This window comes from Scyliorhinus canicula, chromosome 15 (assembly GCF_902713615.1).
Source record: "Scyliorhinus canicula chromosome 15, sScyCan1.1, whole genome shotgun sequence".
NCBI lineage: Eukaryota > Metazoa > Chordata > Chondrichthyes > Carcharhiniformes > Scyliorhinidae > Scyliorhinus > Scyliorhinus canicula.
The window spans coordinates 88,026,867-88,052,923 of record NC_052160.1 but is presented as its reverse complement, the minus strand read 5'-3'; the positions used below and the strand labels follow the sequence as shown (position 1 = coordinate 88,052,923).

General features: G+C 47.1%; 1 protein-coding gene across 9 annotated transcripts in view; it reads right to left on the bottom strand.

Moving 5' to 3' along the window:
• The window catches only part of csde1 (cold shock domain containing E1, RNA-binding), a 129,914-nt gene that overhangs the window by 91,521 nt on the left and 12,336 nt on the right, over positions 1–26,057 (bottom strand). For all 9 annotated transcript variants that reach the window (XM_038819946.1, XM_038819940.1, XM_038819942.1 and 6 more), the window contains exon 2: positions 23,015–23,381. The gene's annotated coding sequence lies outside the window, so the exon portion shown is untranslated. The remainder of the gene's footprint in view (positions 1–23,014; positions 23,382–26,057) is intronic.

Below are 26,057 nucleotides of genomic sequence, written 5' to 3'. Positions count from 1 at the left end.
CCCAGGTTCGATTCCTGATTTGAGTCACTGTCTGTGCGGAGTCTGCATGTTCTCCATGTGGGTTTCTTCCGGGTGCTCAGGTTTCCTCCCAAAAGTCCTGATGGATGTGGCGTTAGGTGGCTTGGACATTCTGAATTCTCCCACTGTGTACCCGAACAGGTGCCAGAATGTGGTGACTAGGGGATTTTGACAGCATCTTCATTGCAGTGCTGATGCAAGCCTACTTATGACACGAATAAAGATTATTATTCGATTTGTTTCCCGCTTAATTTCCCAAGCCTGATTTCCCTTTTATATATGCTGATTCTGTCCGATCATGCCACTACTTTCCAAGTGCTTTGCTGTTAAATCTTTTATAATGGACTCTAGCATTTTCCCCACTACTGATGTCAGGCTGACTGGTCTTTAATTCCCCTTTTCCGCTCTATCTCCCTTTTTAAAATAGTGGCGTTACATTTGCCGCTCTCCAATCTGTAGGAACTGTTCCAGAGTGTATAGAATCTTGGAAGATGACCATCAATGCATTCACTATGTCTAGGGCCACTTCAAGTACTCTGGATGTAGATTATCTGGCCCTGGGGATTTATGACCCTTTAATCCCATCAATGTCCTCAACACAATTTCCCTTCTAATACAGATGTCCTCAGTACCTCCCTCACTAAACCCCGAGTTTCCTCAACATTTCTAGTGTTATTTGTGTCCTCCTTTGTGACGGCAGAACTACATCAGTCCCCAGACAAACCACCTAAGGATCGGCTTACCAGTGAATTCAAATAAAACAAATACTGGCTATCGTATAGTTGCCAAATCGCTTTTGCAGAAATATGCTTTAGGAACCATGCAGAAGATTGCAGTTATGCGGTCAACATGAACTACAGCATTGGTAAGCCAATAATACTTATTCCTATTCCTCTCAAGAGACAACTTTGTACAAGCGAACATTCATTCTTTACAGATCCAGATAGTATTGCCAATCTTTACAACCAGAGGAAAAGCACTACAACAGAGTTTCATCCATTCCTTGCATACTTTCCACAAGTAACGTTGGGAAGTCATCAGGAGTCCAAGCCGGGGACTTCCGGTGTGCACCATGGAGTGAGTGGTCACACACACGGCAGCTCCTGCTAAGATCATAGAAAAGAGCTCTTTTTTTAAGCAATATGGAGTGGAATTTTAATGAAAAATATAGGTGAATGTAGGAGGAGTTTTTTCACCCAGGAATGATATGTTTCTTGGTTTCCAGTCCCGTAGAAACAGTGTAGGATTTGGCTGCGGCTGCAGCAGAGAGACAAAAGCCTATTCAGCAGGCAGGCGGGGGAAGGGCTGTGTTAGAGGCCTCAACCTGACCTGAGGGCCCTTGTGAAAGCTGGATTCTAGCAGCAAAGGCAACAGATCTCACCAAGGGTCCTTTTAAGGGCCCGCAACGGCACTGATTTGATTTTTCCCCAGGTAGGAACACAGCCTCGGCGCTTGGCGGCCGGTGGATGGGCTGGACTAGAAGTGGAGCGACCAGAAAATCAACTTTGCAGCAGAAGAAGGAGCGAGGCAAAAAGGACAAGTTGGCGGCAGGCGGGGAACCGGCAGCGTGGCAGCAGTGGGCGAGGGAGCAGCAGGAGCTGCTGCTGCGCTCCTTCCAGGAACTAAAAGCAGAGATCCTGGAGCCGTTGAGGGCATCGCTGGACAGGCTCGGGGCGACTCAGACGGCGGAGATTCGGGAGGGGCAGCAAAAGGCTTCGGAGAACGCGGACCAACTCCTCGGCCTGGCGGTGAAGGTGGAGTCGCATGAGGCGCTTCACAAGAAATGGTTGGCAAGGATGGAGGAGCTGGAGAACCATGCCCGCCGGAGGAATCTGCGGATTTTGGGCCTCCCGGAGGGGCTGGAAGGTTCGGATTTGGGGGCCTACGTGGTCCTCTTGCTGAACTCGCTGATGGGCACGGGGTCGTTCCGGGGGCCCCTGGAGCTGGAGAGTGCCCATCGCATGCGGCTGCGGAAGCCCGGGCCGAACGAGCCACCCAGGGCGGTGCTGGTCCGATTTCAACGCTTGGTCGACCGTGAGTGTGCGCCTCGTTGGGTGAAGAGGGAGAGGAGTAGTAAGTGGGAGAATACGGAGATCAGGATTTACCAGGACTGGAATGCTGAGGTGGCGAAGAGAAGGGCTGGGTTTAACCGGGCGAAGGCAGTGCTCCACAAGAAGGGGGTCAAGTTTGGCCTGTTACAGCCGGCATGCCTGTGGGTCACTTATAAAGTCCGCCAACTTTATTTTGACTCCCCGGTGGAGGCCTGGACTTTTGTCCAGGCAGAGAAGCTGGACTTGAACTGAGGACTGGGGGACATTGTACGCAGCCCGGAGGCTTTGTCCTCCTTGATATCCTTTCGCTCTTTTTGGTTTAATTGGACGAGATTTTTTTTTTTTGCTATCTTGCCTTTTCTTTTCTGCTTTTCGGGACTGTTATCTGTTTACTTGGGTGTTTTATCATATCATGTTGGAATTTTTATTATTTCACTGGTTACGGGTTTGGGTGGGGTTTGCGGCCCTGTTGGGTCATGTGCCTATCTTCCCGCGTTTAGGGTCAGGGGCGGGGCTTGGGATGGGGGGCACGGGCCTCTCTCCCGCGCTGCAGAAGCAGGGGGTGGGGTCGGCATTGGGGGAATGGTTGGGGGACACTGGGGAGGGTAATTGGGGTGGCGGGAGCAGCCGGGTTAACAGGAGTCGGCTGACTTACGGAAGTACAATGACCGGAGTTACGCAGCTAGGGGGGCCCTAGCTTTTGGGGGGGGGGGGGGGGGGGGGGGGTACCAGGTTGCTGCTGGAATGGCAATGAAGGAGATGGAGCGTGCAGAGGGGATCAGGATGGCGGTCTGTCGCTGTGGGGAACGGGCTGAGCGGGGGGCGCGGGCACGTGGCGGACTACGGAAGGGTGATGGCTAGTCGACGGGGGAGGGGGGCAGGTGGCCCTCCGATCCGGCTGATCACCTGGAATGTGAGGGGACTGAGTGGGCCGGTCAAGCGGTCCCGCGTGTTCGCGCACCTGAGGGGGCTGAAGGCGGACGTGGCTATGCTTCAGGAGACGCACCTGAAGGTGGCGGATCAGGTCAGGTTGAGGAAGGGGTGGGTGGGCCAAGTGTTTCATTCGGGGCTGGATGCAAAAAACCGGGCGGTGGCAATCCTGGTGGGGAAGAGGGTGTCGTTTGAGGCGTCGAGTGTGGTGGCAGACAGTGGTGGGAGGTACGTGATGGTGAGCGGCAAGCTGCAAGGGGAGAGGGTGGTGCTGGTCAATGTATATGCCCCGAATTGGGATGATGCGGGTTTCATGCTGCGCATGTTGGGCCGGATTCCAGATTTGGAGGTGGGGGGCCTGATAATGGGGGGGGGGGGGGGGGGGGATTTCAACACTGTGCTGGTTCCGCCACTGGATCGATCCAGTTCCAGGACGGGTAGGAGGACTGCGGCGGCTAAGGTGCTGAGGGGGTTTATGGACCAGATGGGAGGGGTGGATCCTTGGAGGTTCGCGAGGCTGAGGGAATTTTCATACTTCTCCCATGTGCATACGGCCTACTCCCAGATCGACTTCTTTGTTTTGAGTAGGGTGCTGATTGCGGGGGTAGTAGACGCTGAGTACTCGGCAATAGCCATATCTGACCATGCCCCGCATTGGGTGGACCTCGAGCTGGGGGAGGAGAGGGACAGCACCCGTTGTGGCGCTTGGAGGTGGGGCTGCTGGTGGACGAGGATGTGAGGGGACGGGTTCGAGGATGCATCGAGAAGTACCTGGAGGCCAACGATAATGGGGAGGTCCGAGTTGGGACGGTCTGGGAGGCGCTGAAGGCGGTGGTTCGGGGGGGGGGGGGGGGGGGGGGGGGGGGGGGGGAGAGTTGATTTCCATTCAGGCCCACAGGGAGAGAGGGGAGCAGAGAGAAAGGGAGAGATTGGTGGGGGGAGATGGTGAGGGTGGACAGGAGGTACGCGGAGGCCCCGGAGAGATTGCTGAGGGAGCGGCGCAGCCTTCGTGCTGAGTTCGACTTGTTGACCATCAGAAAGGCGGAGGTTCAATGGAGAAAGGCTCAGGGTGCGGTGTACGAGTATGGGGAGAAGGCGAGTAGGATGCTGGCACACCAGCTCCATAAGCGGGATGCGGCTAGGAAATTGGTGGAGTTAAGGACCGGGGAGGAAATGTGGTGCGGAGGGGGGTAGACATTAATGGGGTCTTCAGGGACTTTTATGAGAGACTATATCGGTCCGAACCTCCGGCGGAGAAGGGGGGGGGGGGATGGGGCGCTTTTTGGACCGGCTGAGATTCCAGAGGGTGGAGGAGGGACGGGTGGAGGGTCTGGGGGCGCCAGTTGAGCTTGAGGAGCTGGTTAAAGGGATAGGGAACATGCAGTCGGGGAAGGCGCCGTGGCCGGATGGGTTCCCGGTTGAATTTTACAAGGCGTATGCAGACCTGCTGGGTGCCCTGTTGGTTAGGACCTTCAACAAGGCAAGGGAGGGGGGGGGGGGGGGGGGGGGGGGGGGGGGGGGGGATTTTGCCCTGACGATGTCTCGGGCGTTGATCTCCTTGATCCTTAAGCGAGACAAAGATCCCCTGCAGTGTGGGTCATACAGGCCGATCTCACTCCTGAATGTGGACACCAAGTTGTTGGCAAAGATCTTAGCCACGAGGATAGAAGATTGTGTGCCGCAGGTTTTCCACGAAGATCAAACATGGTTTGCGAAGGGGAGGCAGTTGAACACTAATATACGGAGGCGCTTGAACGTTATTATGATGCCGGCGGTGGAAGGGGAGGCGGAGATAGTGGTGGTGCTAGATGCGGAGAAGGCCTTTGATAGGGTCGAGTGGGGGTACTTGTGGGAGGTGCTGAAAAGGTTCGGGTTTGGGGAGGGGTTTGTCAGTTGGGTGAGGCTGTTGTATGAGGCCCCGATGGAGAGTGTGGCCACGAATAAGAGGAGGTCGGAGTATTTTCGACTATACCGAGGGACGAGGCAGGGGTGTCCCCTGTCCCCCCTACTTTTTGCGCTGGCAATTGAACCCCTGGCTATGGCACTGAGGAGTCGGGGATTGGAAGGAGCTGGTCCGGGGTGGGGAGGAGCACCGAGTGTCGCTCTATGCGGATGACCTATTGTTGTATGTGGCGGACCCGGTGGGGGGAATGCCGGTGGTGATGGGGATTCTCCGGGAATTTGGGGATTTCTCAGGGTAGAAGCTTAACTTTGGGAAAAGCGAGCTGTTTGTGGTACACCTGGGGGACCAGGAGGGGGGGGGAATTGGGAGGCTCCCACTGAAAAGGGCGGAGAGGAGCTTCAGGTACTTGGGGGTTCAGGTGGACAGGAGCTGGGGAGCCTTGCATAAGCTAAACCTCAGGGCTGGTGGAGCAAATGGAGGAGGAGTTTAAGAGGTGGGACATGCTGCCGCTGTCTTTGGCGGGTAGGGTGCAGTCAGTCAAGATGACGGTGCTCCCGAGGTTTCTGTTCCTGTTCCAGTGCCTCCCCATCCTTATCCCGAAGTCCTTTTTCAGGCGGGTTAACAGGAGCATTACGGGGTTTGTGTAGGCACACGGGACTCCAAGGGTGAGACGGGTGTTCTTGGAGCGGGGCCGGGATGGGGGGGGGGGGGTGGGCTGGCGTTGCCCAACCTCTGTGGATATTATTGGGCTGCCAACGCAGCGATGGCGCGTAAGTGGGTAATGGACGGGGAGGGGGCGGCGTGGAAGAGGCTGGAGATGGCATTCTGTGTGGGTACGAGCCTGGAAGCGCTTGCAATGGCGCCGCTGCCGCTCCCTCCGACGAGGTATACCACAAGCCCGGTGGTGGCCTCGATGGGGTCCCTGATACGGGGGAACCACCGGTTTGTTCCGGGGAGAATTGATGGCGGGTTCCTGAGTTGGCACAGGGCAGGTGTCAGGAGGCTGGGGGACCTGTTCAAAGTTTGCAAGCCTGGGTGAGCTGGAAGGGACGTTCAGGCTCCCCCCAGGGAACACCTTTAGGTACATGCAAGTAAGAGCGTTTGTCAGGCGGCAAGTGGCGGTGTTCTCCCTGCTGCCGCCGCGTGGGGTCCAGGACAGGGTGCTCTCGGGGGTATGGGTTGGAGAGGGGAGGATCTCAGAAGTGTACCAGGTGATGCAGGAGGTAGACGAGGCCTCGGTGGAGGAGCTGAAAGATAAATGGGAGGAGGAGCTGGTGAGATTGAGGGGGGACGTGGGAGGATGCCCTAGAAAGGGTGAACTCCTCCTCTTCGTGTGCGAGGCTTAGCCTCATACAGTTTAAGGTACTGCATAGGGTCATATGACCGGGACAAGGATGAGCCGGTTTTTTGGGACCGAGGACAGGTGTATTAGGTGCTCAGGGAGCCCAGCAAACCATGTCCACATGTTCTGGGCATGCCCAGCGCTGGGGGAATTTTGGAAGGGTGTAGCAAGGATGGTATCGAGGGTGGTAGGATCCAGGGTCAATCCAGGCTGGGGACTCGTAATATTTGGGGTTGCAGTGGAGCCGGGAGTCCAGGAGGCGAAAGAGGCCGGTGTTCTGGCCTTTGCGTCCCTAGTAGTCTGGCAGAGGATTCTTCTTCAGTGGAAGGATGCGAGGCCCCCAAGCGTGGAGGCCTGGGTCAACGATATGGCGGGGTTTATTAAATTGGAGAGGGTGAAATTTGCCTTAAGGGGGTCAGTGCAGGGGTTTTTCAGGAGATGGCAACCATTCCTAGATCTCCTGGCAGAACGGTAAAACCAAAAGGTCAGCAGTAGCAACCCGAGGGGGGCTGTCTCTTTGTTTTTGTTTTGTTTTGAATATCTTTTTTTTTTTGCCAATGACGGGCCTTAATTTATTGTTTCTCTTTTGTATTTACGGCGGGGGGGGGTTCTGTTTTTTTTTGTTCTTAGAATTTTCTGTTAGTTTTCTTTTTTGTGAAAATGTGAAAATTTGAATTAAAATTATTATTATTTTTTTTAGAAAAAGAGTCCAAGCCGGATGATTTTTTGTTTAAAACTATTCCTAGTCCAAAGCCAGATCAGTTGTAGGGCCCTGGCTGGGAATCTTTATTCTAAATTCACAAGAACACAAAATTCAGGAAAATTTGTCCACCCGACACCTCCTCCCCATTCAACAGGATCATGGGTGATCTGATTTTGGCCTCAATCCCCTCGACTTCATTGTCAATCAAAAATAGATTTCACCCAGTCTCGGGATAAATTATCACCCAGCCTCCACTGCTTTCTGGAGAAGAGAATTTCACAGACTAATGGCCCTCAAAAAAATTCTCATCTCAGTCTTAAATGGGAGATCCCCAATTTTTATTTTTAAAATTGTTACCTAGTTTTAGACTTAGCCACAAAGGGGAAACACCTCTTAAGAATCTACCCCATCATATCCCTTCAGGATCACCTCAATTCTTCAGAGGTCTAATGCAGGAAGAGTAAACCTTTCCTCATAATTTCTAACATTAAATCGTTCTCAAGGAGATCAAAACTGTATACAGTACTTGGGGGCTTTTCACAGTAACTTAATTGAAGCCTACTTGTGACAATAAGTTATTATTATTATTAAGATGCAGTCTCACCGAGGCTTGTAACACAGTTACAACATAGCTGTAGCAACATTTCCCTACTTTTATACTCCCGGCTTGTATCTGCTGAGTTTAGAAGAGACGAGTTGATTGAAGATCTGAGGGGTCTCAACAGGGTGGATATGGAGAGAATGTTTCCTCTGGTGGGAGAATCTAGAACTAGGGTTAACTGTTCTCAGAGGATCATGAGTCTTTGGAACCTCTTCCTGAAAAAATGGTGGAAGCAGAATCTTTGAAATTGCAAAGGCAGAGTTGGATAGATTATTGGTAAGAAAGGGCGTGATAGGTTCTCAGAGATAGGTGAGATGCAGATTTGAGGTTACCATCAAATCAGAAAATCAGCCATTATTTTACTAAATGGTAGAAAAGGCTCAAGGGGCTGAATGACCTACTGCTTATTTGTATTCCCCGTGCAATAATTGCCAGAGTTCCATTTGCCTTCCTGATCACTTGCTGAACCTGCATACTTTCTTTTTGTGATCATGCACTGGGATACTCAGATCCCTCTGTAATGAAAATGAATGAAAATCGCTTATTGTCACAAGTAGGTTTCAAATGAAGTTACTGTGAAAAACCCCTAGTCGCCACATTCCGGTGCATGTTTGGGAAGGCTCATATGGGAATTGAACTGTGGTGCTGGCCTGCCTTGTTCTGCTTTAAAAGCCAGCTCTTTACCATAGAGTTCCGCAGTCTCTCCTCTTTTAAATAATGTGCTGTCCAATTCTAACAGATATCATCTAGCCAGAACTTTATGCAAGTTAATTTAGAAATTTCCCCAACATCAGTTATTCCAAAATGGTGTCCTGCAACATTTTCAGAACAAATCAAGAAACCCCCAATATAACTCAGTAAAAGTTATGTATATTTTGCACGAAGCTCCAAGGGGCAGCACGGCAGCACAGTGGTTAGCACTGCTGCCTCACGGCACCGAGGACCTGGGTTCTATCCCGACCCCCAGTCATTCGTGTAGAGTTTGCACATTCTCCCAGTCTGCTTGGGTTTCACCTCCACAACCCAAAGATGTGCAGGGTAGATTGGCTACACTAAATTGCCCCTTAATTAGAAAAAAATAATTGGGTACCAGTTTTTAAAAAAAACAAAGTTCCAAACCCATCGAGTCCGTAAACAAATCATGCCGCATGTTTTTGCCAGCCCTCAAAACGTTATACAAGCAGAAAGGATAGCCAGTGAACAAAGTAGCAGGAAATCTACAAGCATTGTGACCCTTCTAAATAAAAATATGTCAGTTAATGAAATTGATGGGAAAATAGGAGCAACTCCCAAGTCAATTTTTGAAAATTTTGCACCTGCACGAGAAGAGTAAGAATTTGTTTGATTGACAAACAATTTAGGGGCCTCACGGTAGCATGGTGGTTAGCATCAATGCTTCACAGCTCCAGGGTCCCAGGTTCGATTCCCAGCTGGGTCACTGTCTGTGTGGAGTCTGCACGTCCTCCCCGTGTGTGCGTGGGTTTCCTCCGGGTGCTCCGGTTTCCTCCCACAGTCCAAAGATGTGCGGGTTAGGTGGATTGGCCATGCTAAATTGCCCGGAGTGTAAGGTTAATGGGGGGGATTGTTGGGTTACGGGTATACGGGTTACGTGGGTTTAAGTGGGGTGATCATGGCTCGGCACAACATCGAGGGCCGAAGGGCCTGTTCTGTGCTGTACTGTTCTATGTTCTATGTTCTATGTTCTATGACTGTTGAAAAAAATAAGAGCAGCTTTCCTTAAAAGTAATTCCTGGAAAATAAAAGTAATTTTAAAAACAGGAATAAGAGTGGCTGAAAACAAAAGGGGCTGCTTCTAGACTATTTATCAAGCTCTTTTTATTGGCGAGGTAAACAAGTAATCATCACATCCCCAAGATAGCATGTCAGTTTGGCATGATAATGTTGCATGCTTAAATCAAAGGCCAGAGATTTTTATATTGACAATAGAGAAGATTGCAAATTGTATATTTTAAGTATTAACCTGCAAACAAATCATTGAAATGGCAAAAGGAAAATCAAACCATCCAAGAGTTCATGTTATCTGCATTGTGAATAAAGTTGTTTTATAAATGTGTGCATGCGCTGGTGGTTAAGTCAGATTTCTTGGGAGAGAAGCATGGATTGGGGCAGGGGGAAGGGTTTAGGTATGTGCAGGTGCAGGATTTTGCGAGAAAGGTTTTGCCGACAGTGCCGGCCATGTTAGCTGGAGGTGCTACTGTCGGCGGGGAGATCTCACAAAAATCAAGGATGGGCCGGCTGTTCAAGAGGGTGGAGGAGGATGCCTGTGAGCAGTGTGGTAGGGATCCCACGGACCACGTCATATGCTTTGGTCCTGCTTGAAGCTGGAGAGGTTTTGGAGGCCAGTGTCCAGTACAATTTCAAGGATCTTGCATGTGGATGTGGAGCCCGGTCCCTTCGGGGTGACAGACCAGCCCAAGTTGCAGATGGGCGACGGGACAGATGTCATGGCCTTCGTCCACTCTTGTTGGGTCGGAGGTCAGCTTCTCCGCCCTGTGCCTCAGTGTGGCAGGGCTACTTGGAGTTTTTGACCATGGAGAAGGTGAAGTTAGAGTTTAGGGGGTTGAAGGAGAAGTTCTACAATTGTTGGTGTTTGTTCTTGTATGTTCTTGGGTTGTTTTTGTATGATGAAAATGTGTCGAATAAAAATTCCTTTAAAAGTCAAATTAATCAATAAATGTTTTCTCAGTGTATGGTTAGTCAGAAGGACCAAGTATTTTAGGAACTTGAGGTCAAACATAAATCAGCAAATCATGACCATGCTCCCTTCAACAGCGACTCGTGGTCTCCTCTAAATACTGGTAGCAACCAGGAAGACTACTACAGTTGCTTGTGATTTGATTAATGTTTTTTTCCCCCCCCACTTATTAACTACTGTAAACTGGTTATTTGGACCAACACACTCTGAACATCATTGGAAGTAACATCTGACCACCAAGTACAGCAAATGAATGCAGTTGGGTTCTTTCTTGGGACTTTACAGCAGCCATCATATCTGGCCAGGGTGCAAACTTTCCATTTACTTTGTTATAAAAGAAATAGAATACAACCCCGACCAAAATATTACAGAGTGATGAAAGCAGGCTGTATCTCCCTCACTCACTGAGAGCACTTGCTAAATTATCACAGTCCAGTAATAATGTCAATCACAGTAGATGAACACCGTCTGCATATGAACATTTGTAGTTTTAAGTATTAAACACACAAAATTCAAGGTGTAAGATTTGAATCTCAAAATGCACTCCTTGCAAAAATAATGGGTGGGCTAGTTTGGTGCATTAGACTAGGTGGAAGTGTTCTGTTCAGCAGTGGAACTAGGAGCAGTGCTGATACCAGGACTAACTACAGGACTGATGTAGGAGCATAGGAGCAGAAAGCCATTCAACCCCTTGATCCTGCTCAGTCATTCAACTAGATCATGGCTGATCTAACTTAATGGTCATTTGCCACACGATTCTAGTATCTCCCAATGTCTTTAATGTGTACAAATCTCAGAATCTGTCTTGAACACAGAGCCTCCACAGTCCTCTGGGGTAGAGGATTCCAGAGAAACTACAGGACTGAGAGGCAGACAAGTACTATTACAGATTCAACTCAGTCAGCCCTTTGCTTCCATGCCACTTTAAATACAAAAACTCAAGTCCTCTCGCTTGAAGTCCTGGCTCTAAGTAGGGGGTCAAAAAACAGATTTTGATATGGACTAGGTGCTGGGAGTCATCTGACTGTAGATGTATTCTTAGAACATTCTCCAGAAACATAATACAAGAGTTAAGAGTAGACCATATGGCCCATTAAGCCTACTCTGTCATTCGATACAATCATGGCTGACCAGTTTTCCTGTCCACTCCCCATATCCCTGGATTTCGAGAGACATTAAAAGTCTATATACTCAATGACGGAATACCACAACCCTCTGGGCAGAGAATTCCAAAGGTTCATAGCCCTTTAAGTGAAAAGGTTTCTCTACATCTCAATCATAAATGATTAGACCTTTCTCTTCAGTCTGTACCCCCCACGTTCTGGATTCCCCAAACAGAGGAAACAATCTCTCAGTATATACCCTGTCAAGCCGCTACAGAATCTAGTGTTCCAATAAGCTCAACTTTCATTCTTCTAAACTCCAGAGAGTATAGGTCCAATTAACTGAGCCTCTGTCTATAGGAGAACATCTCATTCCAAGATGACCAATTTAGTGAACCTTCATTATACTGCCTCCAATACAAGTATATCCTTCCTTAAATATGGAGACCAAGACTGTGTTCCTGCTGTGGGGTCAACCATTCTGCACAACTGTAGGAAGACTTTCTTATTCTTGTTGCTTCTTCTTGTGTATGATATGATTGCGATTGTGGAGAAATGGCTGCAAGGTTGGAAGCTGAATACCCAAGGGTACTCGATATTTAGGAAGGACAGGTAAAAACATCAAGAAATTGCACTGGTAGCAGCAGTTAAGGATGAACTCATTCCAACAGAGAGAGGATACTGGCTCAGAAAATCTAGATGTTGAATTAATCGGAGTGGAACTAAGAAAGTACAAGGGGTGGAAAACAGAATCGTAAAATAGAATCCAGACAGTGCAGGAGTCTGTTCGGCCCATCGATTCTCACTGGCCCTTGGAAAGAGCACCCTACTTAAGCTCAAGCCTCCATCTTATCCCTGTAACCTACCTATTGGACAATTAAGGGGCAATTTAGCATAGCCAATCCACCTAATCTGCACACCGTTGGACATTAGTGGGAGTCGTCAGCCTCCAAACAGTAGTGGTAAGGTAGGGAAAAGCATTAAACAGGAAATTAGAGATGCATGTAACAAGGGTGCTACAGTATTCATGGGTGACTTCAGTCTACATATAGATTGGGCAAACTGAATCAGTAATAATACTGTGATTGGCGAATTCCTGAAGTGTGTACGAGATGCTTTAAAAAAAAAATCCAGTATGTCAAGCAACCAATAGGCATCAAGATCTGGCATAATGTAATAGGAGTTAATTAATAATTTTGTTGTGTGGGGTCCTTTTGGGAACACTGGCCATAAACATGATAGAAATTTCCATTTGGATGGAAAGTCAAGTTCAATCCGAAACTATGTCCTAAATCTAAACAGAGGCAACTACAAAAGGTACGAGCGTGGCATGGCCAAAACAGATTGGGGAACTTAATTTAAAGGCATGACAGTGATAAGCAATGGATAATATTTAAAGAATAACGTATTGAAAAATTCCTTGCTGGCACAAAAACACAAGAAAAGCAGCCCAATCATTAATTAAGTATATTAGATCCAAAGGAGTCAAAGTTTTATTTATTTATTTATTATTTTTTTTTTTAAATAAATTTAGATTACCCAATTATTTTTTCCAATTAAGGGGCAATTTAGCGTGGCCAATCCACCTACTCTGCACATTTTTGGGTTGTGGGGGCGAAACCCACGCAGACACGGGGAGAATATGCAAACTCCACACGGACAGTGACCCAGAGCCGGGATCGAACCTGGGACCTCAGCGCCGTGAGGCGGTTGTGCTAACCACTAGGCCACCGTGCTGCCCCCAAAGGAGTCAAAGTTGAGGAAAAGTAGCAAACTTTTTTTTTAATTATTATTTTTTAAATTTGGAGTACCCAATTCATTTGTTCCTATTAAGGGACATTTTAGCATGGCCAATCCACCTAGCCTGCACATCGTTGGGTTGTGGGGGCGAAACCCACGCAAATACGGGGAGAATATGCAAACTCCACAGTGACCCAGAGCCGGGATCGAACCTGGGACCTCAGCACCGTGAGGCTGCAGGGCTAACCCACTGTGCCACCGTGCTGCCCACGAAAAGTAGCAAACTGGAGGATGAGGCAGTTTAATGGATTAATTCAGAGGGGGAAAACAGAGCACGAGAGTAAACTTACAAGCAGACTATAAAAGCTTCTACAGGTATGTAAAAAGAAAAAAGATTAGTAGGTACCTTACAGTTCAAAAAAAGGAGGAAATGGAAGAGCAATTAAACAAGTTGTGTCTCAACAGAGGAAGACACAAGTAACTTCCCATAAATGCTCGGGAACGAAAGGTCCAGTGAAGAAAGGTCTAGTGAAGAGGAATTAAAGTAAATTTGTATTCGCAAACAAATAGTGCTGGAGAAATTAATGGGACTGAAAGCAGATAATTCCCCAGGGCCAAATCATTTACATTCTAGGGTAGGAGGTGGCCATAGAAATAGTGGATGTATTGGCAGTCATCTACCAAAATTCTGTAGGTTCTGGAACAGTCACAGCGACAGAACAGTCAAAAATGTAACTCAGTTATTTAACAGAGAGAGATAACAGTGAATTACAGATCAATTAGCCTAACATCAGTAGTGGGGAAAATGTTAAGAGTCTATTCGAAAAGATGTGATAACAGGACATTTAGAAAATATCAACAGGATTACACCAAGTCAATAGAGGGAAATCACATTTGACAAACCTCCTTGAGTTTTATTTGAGACTGGATTAGGGGAACCAGTGGATGTGGTGTAGCTGTATTTTCAGGAAGCTTTTGATGAAGTGTGCAAGAGGTTAGCGTGCAAAATTAAAGCACAAGGGATTTGGGTGTGGGAGGCTAGAGACACACAGAGACACACAGTATATTGGCATGGATTGAGCATTGATTGGCAAGAGGAAATGTACGGACAAAGTGACAACCGGTGACTAGTGCAGGGATCAGTGCTTGGGGCTCTAGCTATTTACAATATACAACAATTTGGATGAGGGAACCAAATGTAATAATTCCAAGTTTGCTGACAACACAAAACTTGGTGGGAATGTGAGAGGATGTTAAGAGACTTCAAGGTGATTTAGACAAGTAGAGAAAGTGGACAAATACATGGCAGGTGCAGCACAACGTAGATAAATGTGAAGCTATCCTATTGAAAGGCAAAATGATGTGGAGATGCCGGCGTTGGACTGGGGCGAACACAGTAAGAAGTCTTACAACACCAGGTTAAAGTCCAACAGGTTTGATTCAAACACGAGCTTTCGGAGCGCAGCTCCTTCCTCAGGTGAATGGCGAGGTATGTTCCAGAAACATTTATATAGACAAAGTCAGAGATGCTGGACAATGCTTGGAATGCAGGCATTTGCAGGTAATCAAATCATTGCAGATCCAGGGAGAGGGATAATCACAGGTTAAAGAGGTGTAAATTGTCTCAAGCCAGAACAGTTGGTAGGATTTTGCAAGTCCAGGCCAGATGGTGGGGGGTGGATGTAATGCGACATGAATCCAAGATCCCTGTTGAGGCCGCACTCATGCGTGCGGAACTTAGCTATAAGTTTTTGCTCGGCAATTCTGCGTTGTCGCATGTCCTGAAGACCGCCTTGGAGAACGCTTACCCGGAGATCAGAGGCTGAATGCCTTTGACTGCTGAAGTGTTCCCTGACTGGAAGGGAACATTCCTGCCTGGTGATTGTTGCACAATGCCCGTTCATTCGTTGTCGCAGTGTCTGCATGGTCTCGCCAATGTACCACGCTTCGGGACATCCTTTTCTGCAGCGCAAGAGGTAGACTACATTGGTTGAGTCGCACGAGTATGTGCCGCGTACCTGGTGGGTGGTGTTTACCACGTGTAATGGTGGTATCCGAGTCGATGATCTGGCATGTCTTGCAGAAATTGCCCTGGCAGCGTTGTGTGGTGTCGTGGTCGCTGTTCTGAAGGCTGGGTAATTTGCTGCAAACAATGGTTTGTTTGAGGTTGCGCGGTTGTTTGAAGGCCAGTAGTGGGGGTGTGGCTTGCGGTAAAGCGAAGTGCTGAGGTGCACCTCAATATGCCAACATCTTCATGCACAAGTTTGAACAAGACTTCCTCACCACACAGGACCTGCAACCGATGTTGTACACCAGATACATCGATGACATTTTTTTCCTTTGGACCCACAAGAATCACTGAAACGACTACACGATGAGATCAATAAATTCCATCCCACCATCAGACTCACCATGGACTATTCGCCAAATTCTGTTGCATTCTTGGACACACTCATCTCCATCAAGGACGGTCACCTCAGCACTTCGCTTTACCGCAAGCCCACAGACAACCTCACGATGCTCCACTTCTCCAGCTTTCACCCGAAACACATTAAAGAAACCATCCCCTATGGACAAGCCCTCCGTATACACAGGATCTGTTCAGACAAGGAGGAGCGTAACAGACACCTACAGATGCTGAAAGATGCTCTTGTACGAACGGGATATGGCGCTCAACTCATCGATCGACAGTTCCAACGCGCCACAGCACAGCAAAAAACCGCACCGACCTCCTCAGAAGACACACACGGGACACCACTGAGAGTACCCTTCGTCGTCCAGTACTTTCCTGGGGAGGAGAAACTACGACATCTTCTTCGCAGCCTTCAACACATCATCAATGAAGATGAACATCTTGCCAAGGTCATCCCCACACCCCCACTACTGGCCTTCAAACAACCGCGCAACCTCAAACAAACCGTTGTTTGCAGCAAATTACCCAGCCTTCAGAACAGCGACCACGACACCACACAACCCTGCCAGGGCAATCTCTGCAAGACATGCCAGATCATCGACTCGGATACCACCATTACACGTGGTAACACCACCCACCAGGTACGCGGCACATACTCGTGCGACTCAACCAATGTAGTCTACCTCTTACGCTGCAGGAAAGGATGTCCCAAAGCGTGGTACATTGGCGAGACCATGCAGACACTGCGACAATGAATGAACGGGCATCGTGCAACAATCACCAGGCAGGAATGTTCCCTTCCAGTTGGGGAACACTTCAGCAGTCAAGGGCATTCAGCCTCTGATCTCCGGGTAAGCGTTCTCCAAGGCGGTCTTCAGGACACGCGACAACGCAGAATTGCCGAGCAAAAACTTATAGCTAAGTTCCGCACGCATGAGTGCGGCCTCAACAGGGATCTTGGATTCATGTCGCATTACATCCACCCCCCCCACCATCTGGCCTGGACTTGCAAAATCCTACCAACTGTTCTGGCTTGAGACAATTTACACCTCTTTAACCTGTGATTATCCCTCTCCCTGGATCTGCAATGGTTTGATTACCTGCAAATGCCTGCATTCCAAGCATTGTCCAGCATCTCTGACTTTGTCTATATAAATGTTTCTGGAACATACCTCGCCATTCACCTGAGGAAGGAGCTGCGCTCCGAAAGCTCGTGTTTGAATCAAACCTGTTGGACTTTAACCTGGTGTTGAAAGGCAAAATGGCAGAGTACTATTTGAATAGAGAGATGCCAGCCCCGCTGACAGCTTGGGTGCACCTTCAGGAGCCATCAGCCAGTAACCATTTCTAGTACCACCAGCTAAACAGTGAAGAAGTGCGAACTGCGAATGTGGACAGTACGTGGTGGAGTGGCGTCACTTCAGGCCTGAAACTGGCAGATTTTCAGGGTTAGAGACTCTCCCCTCCTGGCTTTGGCCACATTGGAAATGGCAGCAGCTGAGGGGAGACAGAGATCAGAAAAAAAAAAGACGATAAACAATAGTCAGGACACAGACTAGCAAGAGGGGACAAGAGAAATGTTACAGAATCAGAACTAACCATTTGTTTAAAAAAGACCGATTATATTTTGAAGCCAACTAATTAACTAGTCCTTTGTAGACGGGTGATAGTGCTGCAGAAATCCAATTTTGTAGAGATTCAATTTTGCATTGTCAAAATCTTTAGCTGGTCCAGAAATTACATTTTAAAATTAATTTAAAATTAATTTACGAGATGTACGCATCACTGGCTAGGCCAGCATCAATTGCCCATATGTAATTGCCCTCGACAAGGTGGTGGTGAGCTGCTGCCTTGAACCTACAACCAGGGAGCGAGTTGCAGGATTTTGACCCAGCAACAGTGAAGGAATGGTGATACATGGTCAGGATGACGAGTGACGTGGAGGGGAACATCCAGGTGTTGGCGTTCCCATGTATCTGCTGCCCATGTCCTTGTAAAATGGTAGACCCGGTCGTGGGCTTGAAAGGTGTTGCCAAAGGAGTTTTGGTGAGTTGCTACTACTACTAATAATCTTTGTCACAAGTAAGCTTACATTAACACTGCAATGAAGTTACCATGAAAAGCCCCTAGTCGCCACATTCTGGCACCTATTCGGGTACACAGAGGGAGAATTCAGAATGTCCAAATTACCTAACAGCACGTCTTTCGGGACTGGTGGGAGGAAACTGGAGCACCCGGACGCTGACACGGGATAATGTGCAGACTCCACACAGACAGTGACCCAAGCTGGGAATCAAACCTGGGACCTGGCGCTGTGAAGCTTGTAGCTGGTACATACTGATGCCACTATTCGTCTGGGGTGGAGGGAGCAAATGTTTTGTGGAAGGCGTAGCAATCAACTGGGATGGTTTGTGCTGGATGGTGTTGAGTTTCTGGAGTGATGTTGGAGATGCACTCATCCAAGCAAGTGGAAAATATTTCATCATACTCCTGACTTGTGTCTTCTAAATGCTGGACAGGCTTTGGGGAGTAGGTGGTTACTTACTCACCACAGGATTCCTAGCCTATGACCTGCTCTTGCAGCCACAGTATTTATATGACTAGTTCCTGGTTGATGCTAACAGGCTGATTATTCCAATAAATCACAGTGTTGCAAACTTCCATAACTTTAATTATTTTATGTAATCGGGTCAAGACTGATAAACGAGGGCATGTCTGCATGGAATTGGCACTTTCTCCCAGTGTCTGCATGGGTTTCCTCTGGGTGCTCCGTTACCTCCCACAGTCCAAAGATGTGCAGGTTAGGTGGATTGGCCATGTTAAATTGCCCCTTAGTGTCCAAAAGGTTAGGTGAGGTTACAGAAATAGGGTGGTGGTGTGGGCTCAATTAGGGTGTGCTTTCCAAGGGGCAGTGCAGACTTGATGGGCCGAATGGCCTTCTTCTGCACTGTAGTGATTTTGTGATGTTTATTTATATCCATCTCTACATTCATAAACTTTAATCAACACATCCTGTTCCAATTATCCTCCACCCTCTAAGGCGTGGTAGTTAAATGTCAAGTTTAGGTGGGGTTACGGTGATAGGGTGGGGGAGTGGGCCTAGGTAGGGTCCTCTTTCAGAAGGTTGGTGCAGACTCAATGGGCCGAAAGGTGTACACAACTAGTAATAATTTAAAATCTTCTAACTGTGCACGGTTTCAATCATCTTTTCCATTTCTGTTCAGTGTTGCTATGGCATAAGGATGTAACTAAAGTCACTAAGTTAACACAAGCAGCTTTTTTTTATAAATGTGTACAGAGGAATTTAGAATGAAAATATACAAGAACAGAATTAAACCTGCAGACATCTGATCCACATCATCCCAACTACTAACTGCGTCATCTGAAAACTACCGCATCATCTGAAAAGTACACTTAAAGTCTGTTACTGATTTCCTAGACTGACAACTGAAAAAAATTGAGCTTTAAATTTAGAAATGAATAATCAGAACACTTGGGTCAAAATGTCTTTAAACCCACCAATTATACTTTGCTTTACAATTTACACATAATGCACAATGTTACTGCTTTCCTAGACTGACAACTAAAAAAAAAAAAAATTGAGCCTTAAATTTAGAAGAAATTAATAATCAGAACATTTGGGACAAAATGTCTTTAACCCTGCCAATTATACTTTGTTTTATAATTTACATAATAAAATCTTCCAGTAACTTCTAAAGCAAACAAATTTATATTGTTTTCTCCCCCAAGAGCTGCATCAGATCCCCACACATGTACTAAAATACTGCATTATACTCTTCACTAATCAAGCAGACAAAAAAAATACACTTCAATCCTGCATTGTAATGCATTCTTTACCCAAATTTGGGATAGCTAGAATGCAAAATAGAATGAGATAAGTAGCACGCTTCATTTGTTGGTAATATACATCTGAAATACATAAAGAATTGTAATTCAATCCAACATGCATAATACAAGAGGACAGACAGGAAGTACTGAAAATACTCAGCAGCTCTGGCAGCACCTGTGGAAAGAGAAACAGAGTTAACATTGCAAGTCAAACACGAGACGGGTGGGTTTTATGCCCTTGAAAGGGCAGAAAGAACAAAAGGGAAGGTCTGGGATAGGATAGAGAGATTATAGACAAAAAAATGTCATGGAATAATAGGGCAAAGGGAGTGGTTGCAATAGGCAGAATTGTTACAGTACTGGAGGAGGCCATTCAAGCCCATTGTGCCTGCACTCTTATTCTCCCACCTTCTCCTACAACCTTGCACATTTTTCCTTTTTGGATTAACAGTAATTCTCTTTTGAATGCCTGAATTGAACCTGCCTCCACCATAATCTCAGGCAGTGCATTCCAGACCTGAAACGCTACATCGAAAGTCGCTTTTGCTCCTTTTGCCAATTATTTTAAATCTGGGCCCTCATTCTTGATCCTTTCACGAATGGAAACAGTTTCTCCTTATCTACTCTGACCAGACACCTCATGCTTTTGGTTGCATTAAAGAAACAGTGTATTTGGCCAGAGTGGGTGTGAATAGCAGGATAATGAAGCTCTGCCTGAAAGCAAAAATATGAAAACAAGATTAAAACTAGCGCACGGCAAAAAGCAAAACAAAATGGGGAACAAGTTCCTAGAATTTGCGCTGAGCTTCACTAGAACACTGCAGCAGGTCGAGAACAGAAAATGAGTGCGAGAGCAAGTGGAGAATTAAAATGACCAAGAAACTAGACGCTCTGGGTCATGGTAAAATAGACCAAGAAACTAGATGCTCCAGGTAGCACAAACAGATAGCACAGTGGTTAGCCCGGTTGCTTCACAGCGCCAGGATCCCAGGTTCGATTCCCGGCTTGGGTCACTGTCTGTGCGGAACCTGCATATTCTCCCAGTGTCTGCGTGGGTTTCCTCCGGGTGCTCCGGTTTCCTCCCACAGTCCAAAGATGTCCAGGTTAGGTGGATTGGCCGTGTGAAATTGCCTTCAAGTTTCCAAAAAAGGTTAGACTGGGTTACGGGGATAGGGTGGAGGTTTGGAGCTTAAGTGGGGTGCTCTTTCCAAGGGCCAATGCACTAGATGGGGCGAATGGCCTCCTTCTGCACTGTAAATCCTACGTTCTATGATGTCGGCGAAGCCGAGGTGGTCCGCAAGTAGTCACCCAATCTGTGTTTCATCTCCTCCATGTAGGAGAGAGTGTAAGGTAGACTAAATTGAAAGTAAATCACTGCTTCACCTGGATATGGAGGCTGGATATGGGGGAGGGGCAACCCCAATCACAGTTTCGGAAGGGGTGAGAAGAGAAATTCAGATATAATTGAGGGCCCTGTCAACCACAGTTTGGAAGGTGTATGTGTGGGGTCGGGGGGAGGGGAGGAGAGGGGAGTGGACAGAGGAGAGGAAGAGGGAGAGAGTGGGGTGGCCAGGGAGGAATCCTCAACTAAAGAAAAAAAAACAGACATCAGAAGGTTGGTCATGGAAGGTCACATCATAACAGATGTGACAGAGAAAAGTGTAGTTGAGGCCACTGTCTACTAATTTCCAATATATGCCCATGGCTATCACACCCTACAAAGACTTTATTCCATTCTCCCAGTTTCTCCGTTGCTCTCTACCCTGTCCCTTTTGTTCTTCCTATTCCTCCTTTAAACTGCATAAAATCCATCACATTTCTTCAAAACCGATGGTAATCATATTTGACTCAAAACATTAAAACCATTTTTGCTCTCCACAGATGCTGCCAGACCTGATCATTTCATTTTTATTTCTATTTTTCTTTTTGAATATATGGGGACTTTTATTAACTAGAATTTACTTATGCAGTCAGCCTGCCAAAAATAGATTTATATTGCCAAAAACCTCCACAAATGCTATTCATTGAACGTTTGCAACACTGATAAGTATAAGGCATAATCTTCTTCTCGATTTCTATATAGGTGTGCAAGTTAGGATTTACATGCTCACCCAAGTGTTCCAAATTAGCAAGTATAAATGAAATGCAAGGGTAAAAAAGATTCCAAAAGGATTGCTCGCATTGCTTTAGAAAATCCCATTCTGCTTGGGGAAGCATTTCTTAAGAGAAGCTATCGCCCTATAATGTAATCTCTACAACATGCTGGATACAGTATACTAAAAACTAAACAGTCTTTAAAATGTGAATTGCTAACCTAGATCCAATCAGTATTAGGTGATACAGCATAAGCAAATATGCAGTTTAGATTTGTTGAAAACTTTATTTCATTGTTCTGTTGGGCTTAAAGCAAATATGTATTCAAGTGAATTAGATAGATCATACAAGGTTCCACAAATGTACTCTCTTATTTGCCACTATGTCATGACCCACTAGTTGCTTAACTAGTTTATTGTTGGTTACGTTTCTCATAACAATGCCACATCTTACCAATTTATTTTGCACTTTTGCAATTCAATTCTTACCTGCACCTATCAATTTTAATGCTTTGTCTGGTTCACTTCAGCTGGCCAAAATCAGTTATGCTGCATGCAGCCTTTTCCTGTCAAGGAGATGCACTATGCTTTTTGTGGGCGAGGTCTAGCATACAAGTACTGAATTATCTAATGATTTTGAATTATTCATGATGTTATCCTACAAATGCACGCATCCAATAGGATATGGGTAAATGCCAGCAATCTTCTGTGAAGCTAATCGTGCAGAAATTGATTTTGATTCAGTTCAGCTTCCAAGAATGTTCTGATGCAGGGTCAATCGCGAGTTCTGTGAAATGGTGCATCTCTTCAAAAATGGGCGGCATGGGGAGAAATTTACAAAACCTACCACAACCATGCTGCATTCTGTTGTTCCAACTTCCTCTAGCCTTACATCCAAGCTCACATCCATTGGTCCTGCATATTCCTCCCTCAATTATCAGTGACAAATCTTTCAATCATGTCAACCCTGCCTAAACTCCCTCCCCAAAACTCTGCATTTGATATTTCTGTTCCAGGCTTCAAAAGCTTCCTCAAAACTGTCAGGCCTTTCCTTGTTCAGTCCTCCAACATTTTCACTGCTGGTTAGCATTCTTCTTTCCCCATGAACTACACATTCGCCATGTTGAACAAGCTATAAAAAGGCAGATTGCTATCGGAAACTGGAAAGCCTAATAGGTGCAAGACAGATTATAACAGTGACGACTATTTTGTTGTCTGTAGGGCATCCACTGGAAGCTTCCACACAAAGTCTAATTATAAGATAGCAGCTTGATACATTAGGAAGAAAGTTATGAGGTTGTATTTTAAATCCATGCATTCTCACTGGGAGGCTGTGGAAGGAAAGCCTCCAAAAGTATTTATATCAGTTTGAGTAGACACCAGTATATTATAAAGCAATAACACCGGTTGTAAAGTACAAGGGTGCAGGCTACAAACTTCTCTATAATCAATACATAACTGCTTCCTACCCTCCAGCAAGTGAGATAAGCACTTCCACTATGCTACCGGGGCTGGATTGGTTTTTCAGTAAATGCCCTGGTGGATTACATACCTTGTGGTGATGTTGAATATTGCACTTTGTACTGTTGTCAGATCGGTTTAGCACACGCTCAGAGGTTTTCAAATGCTAGGTGGTCAAAGAGGCAGAGAAAAAGATCTATCAAGCTAGCAGAGAATTCCTATTCTTGCTGCACTGGGGAGAGTGTCCCAGAGCAGCACTGAGAAAAGTAGAAGGTCTAGCAGCGTTGGGAAGTGCTCTTTGTAGGCTGTTGAGTAGGCACAAACTTCGGTTTCAGATCAAGTTTTCTTTAGCTGCAGTTTGCTCTTTGGTTGTTTCAGCTTATTTTTATTTCTGTCAACGTGATCCGAACTTGAAGCAGCAGTTTCAGATGGTAAATTCAGTTCTATTTCACTTCATACTGGAAAGAGAAAAATAAATAGCATTAAAAATGGCAGGAAGAGATTTTTGCAAAACAATGTGCAGAATAGCAAAAATTGTACTCAGCAATTAAAATACTGACCAAATTGTTTTATTAGGATAGAAGGCCAGGGGCATGAACCTTTAAAATCTCATCCAACTTTTCCTGCAAACAAGAATACGGCAGGTTCTAGAGGACTGTATTGCCCAGCAGTCAAGCATTTGAACAGCCATACACATTTAGGGATGCAGCTTTATAATCAAATGGGCAGGGATGAAAGGCTGGGCAATGCAGTGGTGATATCATGGCCCAAATATTTCTAAGAGCTGGGTTTAACATCAGCTGATTTATGGAGCTCAAATGAAATGGGTCCTGCAAATCTCAACCGATTCTCAGTACACAAAACAGAACCATATTTTAAAAAAATAACTAATTGATATTTTCAAGAATTATAAACCATTCTGGACATCGCTGGCCATGTTCATTCACTGTACGACAGGGTCTTTCCCTTCCCTCGAGTTTTCCTACAGTCCGCCACCATCTGGGGCTTATTGTGCGGTCCCCCCCCCCCCCCCCCCCCCCTTCCTTTTCTTCCCCTGTCGGCTTCGGCCGTCTTTTCCTTGTAGCTTGGTGGGGATCCCCCCTGCGTGGTGTCTTTTATGCTTCTCCAGCCCTTTCTCCTCTTCCTTTCCGCACCCTGGGTTGCACACTCCTATTGTTCCCCCTGGTCTTCCTCTTTTGTTTCTAACTTTCCTGTTTCCCTATCCATTGCTGCTGGCCTCAAACAGGTCCTGGGACAGGCAGATGTACTGCCCCCATGCATTTAGGTAGCCTTCCTCTGACCCTCAGATGGAATATTTAATCTTCTCCAGGTGGAGAAATTCAGAAAGGTCAGCTGTGGGCTGCTGATTGCCCATCTGAGGAGGATTTTTCGGCGTGCTATTAGGGAAGCGAAAGCTAAGGCATCGGCCCTCTTCCCCATGTGTAGCTCTGGCTGCTCTGATACCCCCAAAATTGCCACTATTGGGCATGGCTTCACCCTCCCCACCACAACCTTGGACATAGCCTTCTCCGAGGCAGTGGCAGCCGGAGAAGGCGGTCCAGAACCCAGCCAGTTTGGAACAAGCCCAGAACATGGGGGTGTGGTTGGCCGAACCCCTCTGGTATAATTCACAATTATCCTCCACCTCTGGGAAGAACCTGCTCATTCGGCTTCTGGTCAGGTGTGCTCTGGGCACCACTTTGAACTGCACGAGGCTGAGCCTTGCGCAGGAGGTGGAGGAGTTGGCTCTATTCAGTGCTTCGCTCCAGAGTCCCCACCCCACTTCTGTCCCCAGTTCGTCCTCCGATTTCCGCTTGGCCTTGTCCAGTGTGTTCGGGCTCTGTCCAGTAACTGTCCATGCATTTTCCCCACAAGAGTCCCCCTTCTTTACGGTCTGTATTTATCAGGTCCAGTGGACCCAGGGGTACCCTACTGTCTCTTGGCAGAGGAAGTGCTTTATTTGCAGGTGTCTCATTTCCTGTCCCATCGGCAGTTCCCATTCCTCCGTCAGTTCATCCAGTGTCGCCAGTCTGTGCCTATGTAAAAGTCGCTGTCAGCGTGCCACCGTTCCGTCTCCATTTCTTAAAAGGTGGTGTCTAGCATGCTGGGGTGAAAATAGGTGGTTGCCGCAGATGGGGCCATCCTAGTCAGCCCGAAGTGCTGTCTTAATTGGGCCCACGTTTTCAGTGCAGCTGCTACCACTGGGCTGGATGTGTGTGCTACTGTAGCCCGGAGGGTCGTCCCCTCACAGGAGGCCTCCTCCATCACCACCCATTCGGAATTGGGTTTGTGCACCCACCCCCTTACTCTTTCCGCCATTGCTGCTCAGTGGTAGTACTGCAGGTTTGGTAATACCAGGCCATCTTTGATTTTCCTCCTTTGCAGTGTCAGTTTGGAACTGATTCTTGCCCTATCACACAAACATCATGATTAAGCTGTCTACGTTTTGGAAGAAGGCCTTGGGAATGAAGATCGGTATGGATCTAAACAGGAAGAGGAGCCTTGGCAGTACGTTCAGTTTGATCATCTGCACTCTCTCCACCAGGGATAGAGTGAGCCCCACCTTCGTCCACCAGGCTGTTCAGGTTCCACTTGTGGATCTGTGTCCAGTCTCTGGCTATTTGGATCCCCAGGTATCGGAATCTGTTTTGGGCTATTTTAAATGGGAGCCCCTCCAGCTGTCCCTCCCCCATTTGGGTTCACTGGAATGCCTCAGTTTTGGGCAGCTTGAGTTGAGTTTGTAACCCGAGGAGGTTCCAAACTCTTTCAGGATTTGCACCATTGCTTCAGTCCTTCCTGTGGCTTCAAGGCATACAGGAGCAGGTCATCTGCATAGAGTGATGTCCTTCGAGCTTTTCACGTTCTGCAGGGCTATCAGCAGAGGTCCAATTGCTAGCGCAAACAAGAGAGTGGACAACGGGCATCCTTGTCTTGTGTCTCTTTGTAGCTGGAAATATTCACAGCTGGTGGTGTTGGTTCAAATGCACGCCTTGGGAGCATAGTATAGGATTCACACCCAGGCAGTGAATCCCATTCAAACCGTTCCAGAACCTCGAGGAGGTACTTCCATTCGACTCGGTCAAAGGCCTTTCCTGCATACAGGGAGACGATCACCTCTGGTGGTGTTCTCTCTC